This window comes from Echinops telfairi, unplaced genomic scaffold, assembly GCF_000313985.2.
Source record: "Echinops telfairi isolate 266 unplaced genomic scaffold, ASM31398v2 ScPeMD7_22;HRSCAF=79, whole genome shotgun sequence".
NCBI lineage: Eukaryota > Metazoa > Chordata > Mammalia > Afrosoricida > Tenrecidae > Echinops > Echinops telfairi.
Window position 1 is genome coordinate 1,040,174 of NW_022103919.1, and position 15,225 is coordinate 1,055,398.

A 15,225-nucleotide genomic window follows, 5' to 3' on the forward strand; every position below is an offset into this window, starting at 1 on the left:
CAGGAGCATGACCAGGTTGGGCTAGGAGACTCCTGGGGAGTCATGCAATTTCCACTCATTCCCAGGAATCCGCTCTCGGAGTCCTGAGAGGCCACTGTGCTGGAGAGATCACGCAGAGGCCCCCCCGAGAGCTCCTGCAGAGTGGAGAGGTGTCCAGTAAATGAACGCTCAGTCATTCACATCCTCTCAGTTCTGGGACCAGGCCTGAAGGACCCGCTGGGTGACTGCACCCCCAGCCTTTTGATCTTCCCAGCTGGGCCCCAGGGCAGAATGGAGTGGAGATAGGCCCTGGCCACTGGGTCTTTCTTGAATTCCCAGACTCTTCCACAGAATCCAGGATCATATTAACATGACTGCTGCTTTACACCATTAAGCTTCGGTGGTTCGCTGCGTAGCAATAGATAAATGGAATCATAAGCCTGTACAAGCACAGGTATACATGTGTGTATCTGCATGTGTGCGTATGTCTCAGAGGAGAGATCCCAAGAATGGGGCCTGAAAGTCTGTGCATGAGTGTGTGTGCACGTGGGCGCGTGAATCTGTACAGGAGGTATACGTGAGTATAAACGTAGGTGTGCACACTGCACTCAGCAAAGGTGTGCTGTGCCCCCACTGGGTCAGTCCCGCTTCTAGTGAATGAGATGCATCAACGAACAGAGCAAAGAGCTCTAGCCTCAGAAAGCTTCCCTTCTAAAAGGAGACAGACCGTAAATAACAGACTTTAAAATGCATGTAGCACGTTATGCGGTGGTCATTCCAAAAACCAAACTCCTTGCCAATTCTGACTCATAGCGACCCTCCAAGGAGAGGGTCTTTATTACGGCCAGGTGAGTTTCTGAGTCTGTAACTCTTTACGGGAGTAGAAAGCCTCGTCTTTCTCCCTAGGAGCTGGCTGGTGGTTTCAAAGTGCTGACCTTGTAGTTAGTAGTCCAACTTGTAACCACTAGGCCACCAGGGCTCCTGGCGTGGTCATTACTATGGGGAATAAATGGGTAAAGGGGGTCAGGAGAGCTGGCAGTGAGGGAAGTTCGTTTTCCATGTGGTGGTCTGAGTAGTCCTGGGAGAAAAGATAGCATTTGATCCAACTTAGAGGGTATGGAGGAGCCAGAGAAGGAGACCTGGGAGAGAGCAGGGTAGGCAGGCTGATCAGGCCAGGTCAATGAGGACCCCAGGATGAGAGAGCCCCCTGGTAACCTCAAGGAAGAGCAAAGAGGTGGTGTGAGCAGGAGACAGGAATAAGAGAGTTGAGGGGTTCACATAGTCTCTGGCCATGCGTAAGAACTTGGCTTTTCTTCTGGGTGGAGCCCAGACATCTCACCAACTTCTTCCAAAGATACCTCTGAGGTTTTCAGAAGCGATTCTGGGGATAAGGGTGAAGAAGGGAGGCCAATAAGGAGCCTATAGCCATCATCCACGTGAGTCTTGGACCCGCAATCAGAGGCAATAGTGGCAGAGGTGCTGAGAAGTGCCGTATGACCAGTCTATTTTGAAGATCCAGACAATAGAATTTCCTGGTTATTATTGGAATGCGGGATGTGAGACAGGGGTCGAAGGGGGACTCTAAGATTTCTGACTTGAGAAACTGGAAGAAGAAGGTCACCATCAACCAGGATGGAAGAGACTGTGGAAGGCACAGGTTCAGGGCAGGCGTAGATCGCAAGTTCATAGAGGGATGTGTGTGCTTGTATGCTGTTCCATGCATGTAGATGTGAGTGTGCATGTCGGTGGTTGAGTTATGGCTCCAACGGGTCTGTGTGCTTTTTCGTATGTGTCTGTGGATAGGCAAGCTTTTTGTCTTTAATAAGAGGGCCTCCAGTCTGGGCTGCAGTGGGCACCTGTATTGTGCTTGCCTATGTCTGTGTGCCTGTGCGACTCTTGGTCATTCTCGTTGTGTCTGGGAGTCATAGTTTGGCCCCAAGGCTATCTTCATTCTTCCCGTCCTCTGTCATAAAATGGTCCCAGGAGAGCTGGGCTGCCTCTCGATTTCACAGGACACCACATCAAACCTGGACCTCCACAGCTTTACACTGATCCGGACAAGCTAAACGTAACTCTTGCTTAGAAATTTGAGGAAGACGCAGGCACTTCAGCGGGTGTGCATGGATTTGTAACGGATGTAAATGGCATTCTGTAGCATTTCCCACTCTCTTACTTTTTTTTTTTTTTCAATCAATACTATTTTAAAATCAGTCCAGTTTGCTCTAGGTGCACGCGCTCAATCCCTGGCTTCTAATTGCTACATGATAGTGAGCCACCCAGACGGCTAGCCGCGCACCTCCTCCACAGATAACCAGCCACAACCCCCCCTTGGAGGCATATGTTTGGGCATCCTTGTTAGAATTCTTGGGGTCTTACACCCAGAAACAGGAATGTTGGGCCCAAGGGCATTTGTGCTCCTAATCTGCGCAAGTGGCTAGGGATTGCTTTCTTCAAAGGCTGTATCAATTTACACTCCTAGAGGCCCTGTGTGAGGGATCCTATCTTTCTCATTTCTGCCATTAATTGGTATTACCCAGCTTTCGAATTTTTGCCAGTCGAAAGGTGTAAAGTGATATCTCGTTTTAATTTGCATTTCTTTGACTACTAATGAGTTTGAGCATCACTTCACGCGCTTATTAGCTTTTAGGGTTTCCTTTTCTGTAAATTGCCTGTCAGATCATTTGCCCGTTTTCTACTGGAGTCGATGGCCTCTTCTCGTTGCTTTCCTGAGTCCCGTGTACATGCTCAATGTTAATCCCTTGTCACTTTTCAACCTTGAGTACAGTCGCAGGCCTATCATTTGGGGCTTAATTGGCCAATGCTATTTTTTGGTTTGGTTAAGCACAACTTCTTAATTTTGATTTCCTCAAATTCAGCAGCGGTGTGTGTCATGATCTGTGCTTTAAACGTTTTGTTCAATAAGCCTCTTCCTTTCTCTCTGCCCCAAGATATTATCTCCCGTATGTTTCCATGAACTCTGGTCTTTGACTTTCAGATTTAGATCTTTAATCCATCTATAGTCCCCTGTGTATGTGAGGCTAAGCAATGACCCAGTTGTCATTTTCTTAGCAGATTGGGCCAGCTTCCTTTATTCGCCCTGTGTGCAAACCAACCCACCCTCTTCACCTTGATGTGAAGTGTCACAGCCTTTATCGTTATTAAATCCACATAGGCATATAGGTGGGGTGTGGAGGTCTCTGCTTTGTTCCATTGATATATTTATCTGCCCTTGTCTCAACACTATCATTGTTTCTTTGTTGATCATTATGGGCAGATTCGCTCTCTCAAAGAAGATCTATGAGTCAGAATCCACTCACTAGCTAACTAACCACACTCAACGCCATCTAACAACGATGATGGCTTTGTAGAAGGTTTTCATATTTGTTATTAGTCTGGGTACTTTAGAGAAACAAATCCACAGAAACTCATGTATAAGAGAGAGTTTTATATACAGGTTAAGTGTGCATCAAGAAAACATCCCAACCCAGTGCTGCCCAAGCCCACAAGTCCAACATTAATCCATTAACCCATATGTCCAACACCAGTCCACAAAGTCCTCCTCCATCTCACAAAGCAGATGCAATGATGCCAACTACAGGAGGAAAGCCAAGTCAGTGAATGTGTAAACATCTCAGCGCTGGCAGGGGTCTCCACATGGCTGCTCCAGCACCCAGGGCTGCAACGGGGTAGGTCCACGCGGCTTCTCCTTGGGGATGTCTTGCAGGAAGTCAGCCTTGCAAGCTGAAGCAGGGAACTGCTAAGGCAGCTGCACCCTGGTGCGACCATCAGAAAGCAAGAGACCCAAGAACTAGAAAGGTGAGGTTCACCAAGCCATTTATCCCTCCGCCTTTCAATGAACCCCACATGTGTTTATTGGTCAGGTTGGCACAATAAACTAACTCAATCCACCCCTTGTCAACCTGGCACCTGTACATAATTCTTTAGCTTCACAATTGCAATTAAGTAACACCTACACCATAACCCTACAATCCTGTGAATTCCCCACCACCACCACCACCTATGAAAGTTTGTAAGCCAACCACTTCATGCCTTTATCTCCCCAATTTTGGGTATCCAATTTATATACTGCCCACTTATATCAACCCTGTTCTCTGAGAAGACAATCATATTTTTCGACATGAGTCTTCATTCCAGTTGGAACCTTGTGAAGTCTGCATCCATAAGCAAAGTCAAATCCAGACAGGCCATCCATAAAGTCAGCAAAAATATGCACCAGTTCACAGGTTCAAAAATCTCCAGCTGGTCGGTTCTGGTCAACTCAATGTGGGCTGCCTCACTCAGCCTCCACAGGGTGCCCATTGTCGCCTTGCCTTTAGACCATGGCCTCTCACCAACTCAACGAGCCTAGCCCCCTCAGGCTAGGTCATGAACCTTAGACAAGTCAATCCGCTCTCATCTTCTCCTTTTTCCCCTGTAAACCAAGTCCACAGGTGTCAGTGGCCAAACTCAACCTGTCTCTTTATTGCTGCATTTCTCCGACTTCCACTCAACAAGCAGTTCCAGGTGGTCACCTAGCAAGCATTTCAGCCTGCTCACAGGCTCCCTTTAACATTCAGTCCCAGAGAGGAGTTTTCTTCATGGTTCCAGATTTTTTTCGGCTTCTGACAAAGACTACTGGTTCCTTAGTACTCCAAAGCCCTGGGTGGGGCATATATTTTCAAAGGTTTTTTACAGACATGGCCTAAACCCATTTAAAGATCAAATTTTAATGACTGAAGCAAGTGGACTTACAAACTTTCTATTTTCCTATTTCACATATCTTCCCCAGAAAAGCAACTGAGCAAATAGTGTGGCTTTATCTGACCTCTGGATAGACAAAGAAGGAAAACTTCTGTGAGGGAGAGGTCAAACAAACATCTACTCTTTATCTTATGATTTGTTTCTCCAGTACCCCACTCCTAAGGTACCATAATGTATTAGTCTGGGTACTTTAGAGAAACAAATCCACAGAAACTCATGTAAAAGAGAGCAAATGGCGAGGCTCACTAAGCCATTTATCCCTCCACCCTTCAATTAATCCCACACGTGTTTATCGGCCAGGTTGGCATAATAAACTAACTCAATATTTAATAGGGAAAACCACTCCGCTCACTCTCTCTTGCATTATGATTGTTTAAGTTGCGTTCACTCTTCATGGAACAGCCTATCATTAACTCATATAATGTGTTAAGTTTCAAAAATAAAATCTCAATGGACCTCTGCTCGGCATTGCAGGAATTTATGAATTAATCTGAAGAGTCTACTTAGTTGGAGCACTGTCATCTCATCCAAAGGATGCCTATGATTCGGTTTTTGAAATGCAGTTCATAGAGGCGTTGCATTTGGTTAAATGAACTCTGAGATGCATAATTTCATTGCTATTGTGAATACTGCTTCTTTTTTTTTCTTTTCTTCCAGGCATTTTGTTCTGAACTATGTGTTCTGGTTGGCTATTGCTGACATAGAGAAATCCTTCGGACCTGGCAGGTAAACTCTGTAGGTATCTGGGAACCTTATCTGAATGCCTCTATTAGCTTTAGTAGTTGGTCTACTCATTCTGTTGACACCTCTAGACAAGTGACATTTTTGTGTGTCCCCCTCCAAGTCTCACAATCTTCCTTCCTTCCTTCTAGTCTAAGTCACAGCCCCCATGTGATGTCAAGCACTCTTGCTGATAGGGGACATTCCTGTCCTTTCCAGGTCATAGATATAGTTGCTTAAAGTTTTTGCATCTTTTATATTATTTGCTCTGGCATACACGCATTAACAAATTTTAAATGAGCTCTTTTCTACTTCAATTTTCTAAGAATTTGTTTTCACTATAAAAAGGTACTGAACCTTATCAAATACTTTTTCTGCATTGAATGAGAATATTGTCTAAGAGCGTTTAAGAAACTAGTGGAAACATGGAACTGACAGAAAATGGAGTTTTCCACAAAATATTGTGGCCTATCATATATTGTTTTTTTTCTCCTTTAGTCTATGAATGTGCTCAGTGAAATAGATTTGCTGGTGTTGAATCACTTTTACATTACTTTAGCATATTATTTTTAGTATGCAGATGGATTCAATTAGCAAATATTTTGTTTAAGATCTTTGCATCTCTGTGCAAAATTTAAATAGCCCTACAAATTTCTTTTTTTGCCTATGCTCTATCTGATTTTGGAAGCAGGGCTATGTGAGCCCCACAAAATTAGCTGGGCAAATTGTTCTCTTTTCCTATTCCCTGGAATAACTTGAATGAAATAGAAAATAATTGTTCCTACTAGGGTTCACAGAGTTCATCTTTAAAGCTCTTTAAAACCACCTGGACCTGGGCTTTTTTTGTTTGTTTGCAGGGGGCTTCTGACTATGAATTCAATCTTTTAAATGTTTGTCTGCTCAAGTTTATTTTTACTTTATTTGCTCAAGTTCACCTTCCTCTGGCAGAAATGTTGACATCTATACTTTCCTATGCATTTATATTTTCCTGTAAGTATTTCATATAGGTCCTTAAATTAGTTACCCTTCAACTCTCCATAACTGGACCCCTAGCAGTACTTTTGGGTAAATGTTGGACTACTAACTGTGAGGCCAGCAGTTCAAACCCACCAACCTCTCCTCAGGAGAGAGATGAGGCTATCTGGTCCTGCATAAATCCCTATAGAGGGCTACTGTGAATAGGAATTGACCTGATGGCAGTGGGTCTGGTTTTGTTTTAGCTCTTTATAGATATATTTTACATTTTTATTGAACCTATAGTTATTTTTCCTTTGATCTGATACTGTATTTTCAATGTCTAGCTCTTTTTAAAGTTAGCATTTTGAAGGACTGATATTTGGTCTCGTTAATCTTCTCTCTCTCTCTCTCTTTCCCCCCTTTTCACAATGTCACTGGTGAGTGCTTGTGTTCTCTCCTCCTTCTTCTGCTGTGAGGGGCCAGCCAGTTGCTTCTGACTCAGGGCACCCCTGTGCACAGCAGAGTGGTGCACAACCCACTCCTGTGCCAACCCAGCATTCTTTTGTCTGAGCCCATCCACCTCACGGAGGACCTTCCTCTTGGTCACTGCCCCTCCTCTCTGCCAAGCACGATGTCCTTCTCCAGGGACTGGTCTCTAATGCCACATACCAAAGTATGTGACAGGAGGTCTCTCCCCATCTTTGCCTAAGCAGCACCTTGACCACACTTATTCCAAGACGGATTGGCCTTTTCTTTTTGGCAGAACGTGGTCCCTCCGATCTTCTTCTCCACAATTCGAACACTTTGATTCTTCCTCAGTCTTCCTTATTTAATGTCCAGCTCCCATCCTTTGTGCTTGTGCTACTTTGTTCTTTTTCCATTTTCCTTTTTCTTGATAAATACTTTTATTTGATACTATACATTTCATGCAAATTGTGGTTCTCAGCTTTCTCCCTTTCCCTCCAAGTCCCCAGTTTTGATATATACTATTTTCACTTTTTCAATTGCTGGCCATTTATTTATTTATTTTATAATCATTTTATTGGGGGCTCTTACAACTCTTGTTACAATCCATACATCAATTGTATCTGACATATTTGTACATATATTCCATCATTCTTTTCTAGACTTTTACTTTCCATTGAGCCCTTGGGATCAGCTCCTCTTTTTCCTTCCCTCCTCCCCACCCCCCACCCCTCATGGCCCCTTGATAGATTGTAGGTTGTTAATTATTTTCAAATCTCAAACTGACCACTGTAAATCTCACACTGACCACTGTCTCCCTTCCCCTCTGGTTTCTGTTGTTCTCCCCCCCTGGCTGGGTGTGTGTTTTGGGGTGTCTATTTTTATTTGCTTGTTTGTTTACTGTTGTGAGTCTTCTGAGGCCTGTTGCCCAGTCTCGGTGACACCTCACAATCGCACCGGCTGGTGTGCTTCTTCCATGTGGGCTTGTTGCTTCACTGTTGGATGGCCGCTCGTTTAACTCCAAGCCTCTAAGACCCAGACACTGTACCTTTTAATAGCCGGGCACCATCCTCTGTCTTCCCCACATCTGCTTATGCACCCATTGGGCATCACAGAACGCCAATTTGTTAGAACAAAGTGTTCTTGTATTGAGGGAAGGTATGAGCTGAGGCCTAAGGCCCGTCTACAGCTTCAGCTTTATAAATATATGTACATAGGCCAATACCACTATTGTTATGGATTAATGTGTTTGCATAAGTTCACACCTCTGTTAATCTCCATATCTATGTCTTTGCTTCCTAGAGCTTGCCTCTGTTTCCTTTTGCCTCCTCCTGCCCTGCCATCACTTCCCCCTCTTCCACCTCTTAGTGCGTCCTCTCCATTAGCTTGGTGTTGCTCTGATACTCACAGGTTCTCTACCCTCTCCTAGATGCCGGTTCCGCTTCCTTAGTTGTTCCCCTGTTCATGACGCCATACGCTCACCACACTCTTCTCCCCACCTCCTTCCCCCTCTACCTTCAGGGGCCATTAACCCCATTGCTTTCTCCCCGGGCTTCCCTCCCATGGTCCAACCCATATAATTAGGCAACCCATCCATGTCCTATTCTGAACAATAAGAACACATATGGCTGAAGCAAAAAAAGGAAAAAGAAAAAGACAAGAGAAAAAAAGAAAGAAAAATGTAAAAAACAAAAACCCTACATCGCAGGTCATTTCTACAATGTTAACCTATCCACTGCCATCGAGTTGGTTCAGAGTCATACTGACACTGTAGGACTGAGTAGAAAGGCTTTGTTGGGTCCCCCCCCCCCAAGACTATAAATCTTTATGGAAGAAAACACTCTCATCTTCTTGCAGACAGGCTATGAGTTCAAACTGCAGCTCATCGCTTAAGCCACTGTAACACCATAGCTCCTATGAGAGTCGGTAAGTTTCGGAGTCCCCCAGCCTTAGCTGCTAACCACATGGGTCTCAGTGTGAATCCACCAGCTACTTCAGGGAGAAAGAAAAGACTATTTACTTCTGTAAGGAGTAAAGTTTCAGAAGCCCAGAGGGACAGTTCCATCCTGTCTTATAGGGTCGATATGAGGTGGATAGATTCAATGGCAGTGAATTTGGCTGGTTGGTTTGAAGCCTGAAAGACTGGGTTTGAATCCCTGTTCTACCACTCCATAGCTGTTTGATCTTGGACAAGTTAGCTAAACTCTCTGTGCCTCACTTTTTAATGGCTGGGACCTTATAAAAATTAGATACTTGTGTGCATCAGAAGATTTCACAAAAAGAAGGAAAAGAGAAAGCACGGCCTAAGGCAGCGGTTCTCAACCTGTGGGTCGTGACCCCTTTGGGGGTCGAATGACCCTTTCACAGGGGTCGCCCGATTCATCACAGCAGCAAAATGACAGTGATGAAGCAGCAACAAAAATAATGTTATGGTTGGGGGGAGGGTCACCACAACATGAGGAAGGTTGAGAACCACTGGCCTAAGGGAAACATTTTGGCAACGACAAGGGACTACTCCCCCCAAATTTGTAGAAAACTTCAACAAGAATAGAAAAAAATATATATCCCAGTTTGAAAATGGACAGAGGACATGAACATACACTTGACCAAGGACATTCAAGCAACTAACAAACATGAAGACATGCTCTTGACAATCAGCCATTTGGGAGATGCAAATCAAAACAACCATGAGCTATCATCCCAGCATTCGTAGCAAAGTTTAAAAAACAACAACAACCAGAAAACTCCAAAGGTGTGAGGAGATTGGAACCCGCACACACTGCTGCTGGGATCACACAACGATGCAGCCACGGTGGGAAATGATAGGACATGTCCATTAAAACGTGGAGACGGAAATCCCATATGATCTGGCAATCTCACCACTAGCTGTGTAGACGAAGAAGAACTGGTGCATTTACATTATGGTGTTGGTGAAGAACACAGATAGGACCACGGATGGCCAAAAGGACCAATAAATCTGTCTTGGAGGAAATCTGACCAGCGTGCTCCTTCGAGGCAAAGAAGAGGAGACTTTGTCTTAGGTACTTGGGACATGTTGTCTGGAAAGACCAGTCCCTGGAGAAGGACGTCGTGCTTGGTACTGTAGAGGGACTATGAACAAGAGGAAGGCCCTCAAGGAGATGGATGGACACAGTGGCTATAATGGGCTCCAGCACAGGACCAATTGTGAAGACAGCCCAGGATTGGACAGTGTTTTCCTGTGTTGTGCCTCAGGTCACTGTGGGTTGACCCTACTTGATGGCCCCCAACAGCATCAGCAACATGAAGAAATTAACCACTGTCACCATACGATGTGCAGAAACCATTGAATGGAAATCAAAATGGAAGTGTAACTCTACACTGAAAATACAAACTCTTTCCAAAAATAAAATAAGTTATAAAACAGCATGGTAATATTTAAGTTTGTTAATATATATATAGACTATAAAGTATGTCTGCCTATAGCACACATAAGTGTTCACTATTCAAGTTGCCAAACATACGGGGCATTTTAGCTCTCCTGGAATTGTTCATTCTAACCGGCTATTAATCTCAGATGGTGCGAAGCTTCTCGACTTACTGTGAGAAAGACAGAAGGAAGGAATTGAGGGTCCAGATAAGATCGGAGAACTTGTCTTTGCAATTGGGCGCTAGTTCTAATCCTCGGACTGCTTCTCTGCCAGGTGGAAGCACGGTAAAGAAAGGAATGTGGGGAAGAAGGCCAAGGGCATCGGCAAGCAAAGACTCCGCTCTGATTCCTGAAAGGCAGAGCAGATGAAGTCTAGAGAATGAGGAGGAGGGCTGTCGGGTTTCTACAACCACCTGGGGAGACGTCCTTACTGCTGGCTGACTTGGAGAAACCAAGAGCCAATGAGGAGGTAGCGTGCCATGTTCACTTTGGGATAAACGATCCCTGGGTTGGGTTGGCCATGGTCTAGATTTCATGAAGAGAGCAAAGAAGGGAAAGAAACCTGAAGGCATCTGGCCCTAGTGGACACTCACCTCCCCCAGGACTGGCTCGATGTCCAACCTGTACAGCCACGCAGATCCCTGTGCTTAGTAGAGCCGCACACGGGTTTAATGCTCTCCTCTGTCTACCTGGAAGTTCTTTGTTATGAGTTTCTCAACTTTTTATGGGGGTTTGGGTGAAAGTCTACAGAGGAAATTGGCTTTCTCTTCAACAATTTGTACCCATTTTGCTTTGCGACCTTGCCTGCAGTCCTCATAATGTAACAGCCGTCTCCCCACTTCCTCCCTGGGCTCATTACTTTCAGTTTTCCTTTCCGATCCCTTCCTGTGAGCCCTGGTGATGTCGTGGGTTAAGCATTGGGCTGTGAACCCCAAGGTCAGCAGCTTAAAACCATCAGCTACACTGCCACTTTCTGTTCCTGTCAAGGTTTCCACTCCTGGAAGCCCACGGGGTCACCTCTACTCTGTCCTGTGAGATCAGGATGAGTTGGAATTGATTTGGTGGCACAGAGTTGTTTTCTAGTGTGATCTCTCCTGCTTTATTCCTGAGCAAATACTGCCTTTTTGACCTTGTATAGTTGATTATTCTGAAGTGTACACCCCTCCCTGGTGTCACTGTTTGCCATAGGGGCCTGTCAATCATCTGGCCATGGCAGTGAAATCAGTTGCAGTCCCAAAGGGTGTCCAAGGGTCATGGTCTCTAGGGTTCCACCAGTCTCCAGAAGACCAGCAAACCTTGTTGTTTTTTATGATTTTGAATTTTGTACCACTTTTTCCCTCTCACTTCATCCAAAACCCCTATTATGATTCCTTCAAACAGGTCAGCAATGGTAGCCGAGTACCATCTAGATCTCCCTGGAGATAAGTTTTCTTGCACTTTTTTTCACTATGTGGATCATAACAAACTATGGCTAGCCTCGAGAAGGATGGGAAGCCCATAACACTTCCTTGTGCTCATGCAGAACCAGAACATGGATCCAGAGGCAATTGTGTAAAAGAACAAGGGAATACCACGTGGGTTCAAATCAGGAAAGCTGTGTGCCGGGGGTGTATTCTCTCACAATACTTCTCCAATCTGTACACTGAGCAAATATCCAGAGAAGCCGGATTATGAAGAAGTGCAGCATCAGGAATGCAGGAAGGTCTGTTAACCACCTGCGATATGCGGATGACACAACCTTTTGTGCTGACAGCGAGGAGGGCGTGAAGCACTTGCTGATGAAGATTGCAAGGATCGCAGCCTTCAGTATGGATTACAACTCAATGTAAAGAAAACCCAAATCCTCACAATTGGACTAGTAGGTAAGATCATGATAAACAGGGAAAAGATTGAGGCCGTGAAGGAGTTTTGTTTTACTTGGATCCACAACCAGTGCTCATGGACATAGTAGCCAAGAGGTCAAATGCAACCATGCAGTAGGTACATCTGCTGCACAAGACCTCTTTATAGTGTTGAGAAGCAAGGATGGTCCTTTGAGGAGTAAGCTGTGCCCGACCCAGGCCATGGTATTTTCCATCACTGCACATGCATGTGACAGTTGGACCTGGTGTATGAAAGACTGAGGGTAAATAGGTGCATTTGCATTATGGTGTTGGTGAAGAATATCAAAAAGACCATGGATTGCCGAAAGAGCCAAGTAATCTGTTTTGGAAGAAGTACAGTCAGACTTCTCCTTGAAGGCCAAGATGGTGAGGCTTCGCCTCATGCACTTTGGATGTGCTGTCAGGAGAGACCAGTCCCTGGAGAAGGACATCACGCTTGGTAAAGCGGAGAGGCAGAGAAAAAGAGGAAGGTCCTCGATGAGATGGATTGGCAGTGGGAGGGGCTCAAACGTCAGCACAGTTGTGAGGATGGCAGAGGGAGGACCAGACAGGGACTATTTTAGTGTACATAGGGGCGCTACGAGGAGGAACCAACCTGACGGCATCGAACAACTTCTTTGTTCTGGTCGGGAGACACCAGTCATTGTGCCTTGGGTGGCCACTCAAGCTTCTAAGACTTCACTCACTATTCACTGAAGTGGAGAGACGGCATACTCCGTGTGGACTACACTATGCCGCTTGACTTTATGTCTTCTCCCGAGACTCCAGTCTTGAGTCCCCAATTCCAGTGATCCACTCGCCCCCCATGGCAAAGAAGAGTTCCTCACCTGGCCCCCTGCATGCTCCACCATGGATATAGTTGCAGTATATACAAAGAGAAATATAAAAATATCTTCTGGCACTCCTATACGCATTCAGCAATACAGTCCCATTCAACCCTGCTCTCCGTCTAAGTGTCTATCCATGTAGTCACGCTCAGACGATGATTATTACTGTTAGGGCAGGATGGCGTATGTTCTAGTATTTCTCTTTGTCACCTTTAATGCTTGTGCCCCTCCCAGTGTCTTCCTTTGCCCTGATCATTTCTGCTGACCTCACCTTTATTGTGAATTGCCTGTGTACCTTCTAGTTAGTGGTGTGCTCTTTCTTCCCCTCCCACCCCTGGCAATCAGCAAGGAATGTTTCTTTGTGTGCATAAGCAGCTTCTTGACCTTTGACAGTAATGGCCACAGACAATAGGTGTCCCTTTATGCTTGAGTAATTCCACTCAGCCTGATGTCTCTGGGGTCATCCATTTTACGGAGTGTGTGCAGAACGAGTCGTGTGCAGATCCGTCGCTATTCTCTGTAAGTGCCATCGTTTGTTTAAGGTTTCATCCAGGATGATTACTTTGGGTCTTTTCATATTTTTTTGCTATTGTGAATAATGCAATGAACATGCGTGGGCAAACATCTGTTCATGTCACATCTCTCATTTCTTTAGTGTATATATACCTAGTAGTGGAATTGCCAGATCATAATGTATGTCTGTTTCCATGTTTTAGAGGAAGGGCCATATCATATTCCATATCATGGTAAAGTCCCAGCAACGGCATATGAAGGTTCCAATTTCTCCACATCCTTGCCAGCATCTGTGGTTTTCTCTCTCTCTCTCTCTCTTTCTTTCGTTCTTTCATATGGGAACACAAATTGCACTACTAAATGCTGAAATCCTTAAGATGCACTGTCTGCTGCAACATCTGCCCTCTTGGGTTTAGGGGTTGTTCCTTCCCAGAATCCACGCCTGAATCTGCGGGAGACGATTTTTAGTGCCAGTGGCATTTCGTCTTTTAGCCTTGGCACTCCAGTTATACTTTCTCTTGCGCGTGGCAGGGCAGCCACATTTGCCACAGGCCGACGTCTGTAGATGGCAGGCTTGGAGCTGCAGCGGCAGCACAAGGGGTGCGTGTGATTGTGCCGCTTTCCGAAGGATGTCGTTCCCTTGTCCCCTCGCTTCTGTGGCGGCGACCAAAGAGGCCGGAGAGACGGCGCTTCTGCTCTTCTACTCTAAGAAGTTTCCTCCAAGGGGACTGCCATCCGTTGTTTGCTGTGTGTGTGTGTGTGTGTGTGTGTGTGTGTGTGTGTGTTCTGTCTGCTCTTTATTTTAATGTTTTCCAACAGTTTTAGTGGCCTATAATTCCCATATCACGTAATTTAGTAGTTCAATCACATCAAGAAGAGTCGTACAATCATCACCACTATCAGTTTTAGAACCTTTCCTTCCTTTTTTGAAAAATCATTTTATTGGGGCTCTTAGAGCGCTGATCACAATCCACACATACATCCATTGTGTCAAGCACTTTTGTGCATCTGTTGCCATCATCATTTTCAACACATTTTGTTTCTATTTGAGCCCTTGGTATCAGCTCCTCATTTTCCTCTTCCCCCACACTCCCTCCCTCATGAACCCTTGATAATTTGTAAAATTCTGCTCACCCCCCATGTCTTACACCGACAACTGTCTCCCTTCACCCACTTTTCTGTTGTCCATCCCCCTAGGGAGGGGTTATATGTAGATCACTGTGATTGGTTTCCCCTTTCTCCCCCCACCTTCCCCTTCCCCTCCTGGAATTTCTATTCTCATTATTGGTCCTGAGGGGTTTATCTGTCCTGGATTCCCTGTGTTGCGAGCTCTTGTCTGTAGTAGTGTAAATGCTCTGTTCTAGGCAGATTTGTAAGGTAGAATTGAGGTCATTATAGTGGGGGGAGGAAACATTAAAGAACTAGAGGAAAGTTGTATGTTTCATTGATGTTATTCTGCGCCCTGACGGGCTCCTCTTCCTTGTGATGCTTCTGTAAGGGAATCGAATTGTCTACAGATGGACTTTGGCTCTCTACTCTGCACACCACTCCCCCTCATTCACATTGATATGATATTTTATTCTGGGTCTTCGATGCCTGATATCTGATACCATCAACACCTCATGATCACACCGGTTGGTGTGCTTCTTCCATGTGGGCTTTGTTGCTTCTCAGCTAAATGGTTGCTTGTTTATCTTCAAGCCTTTAAGAC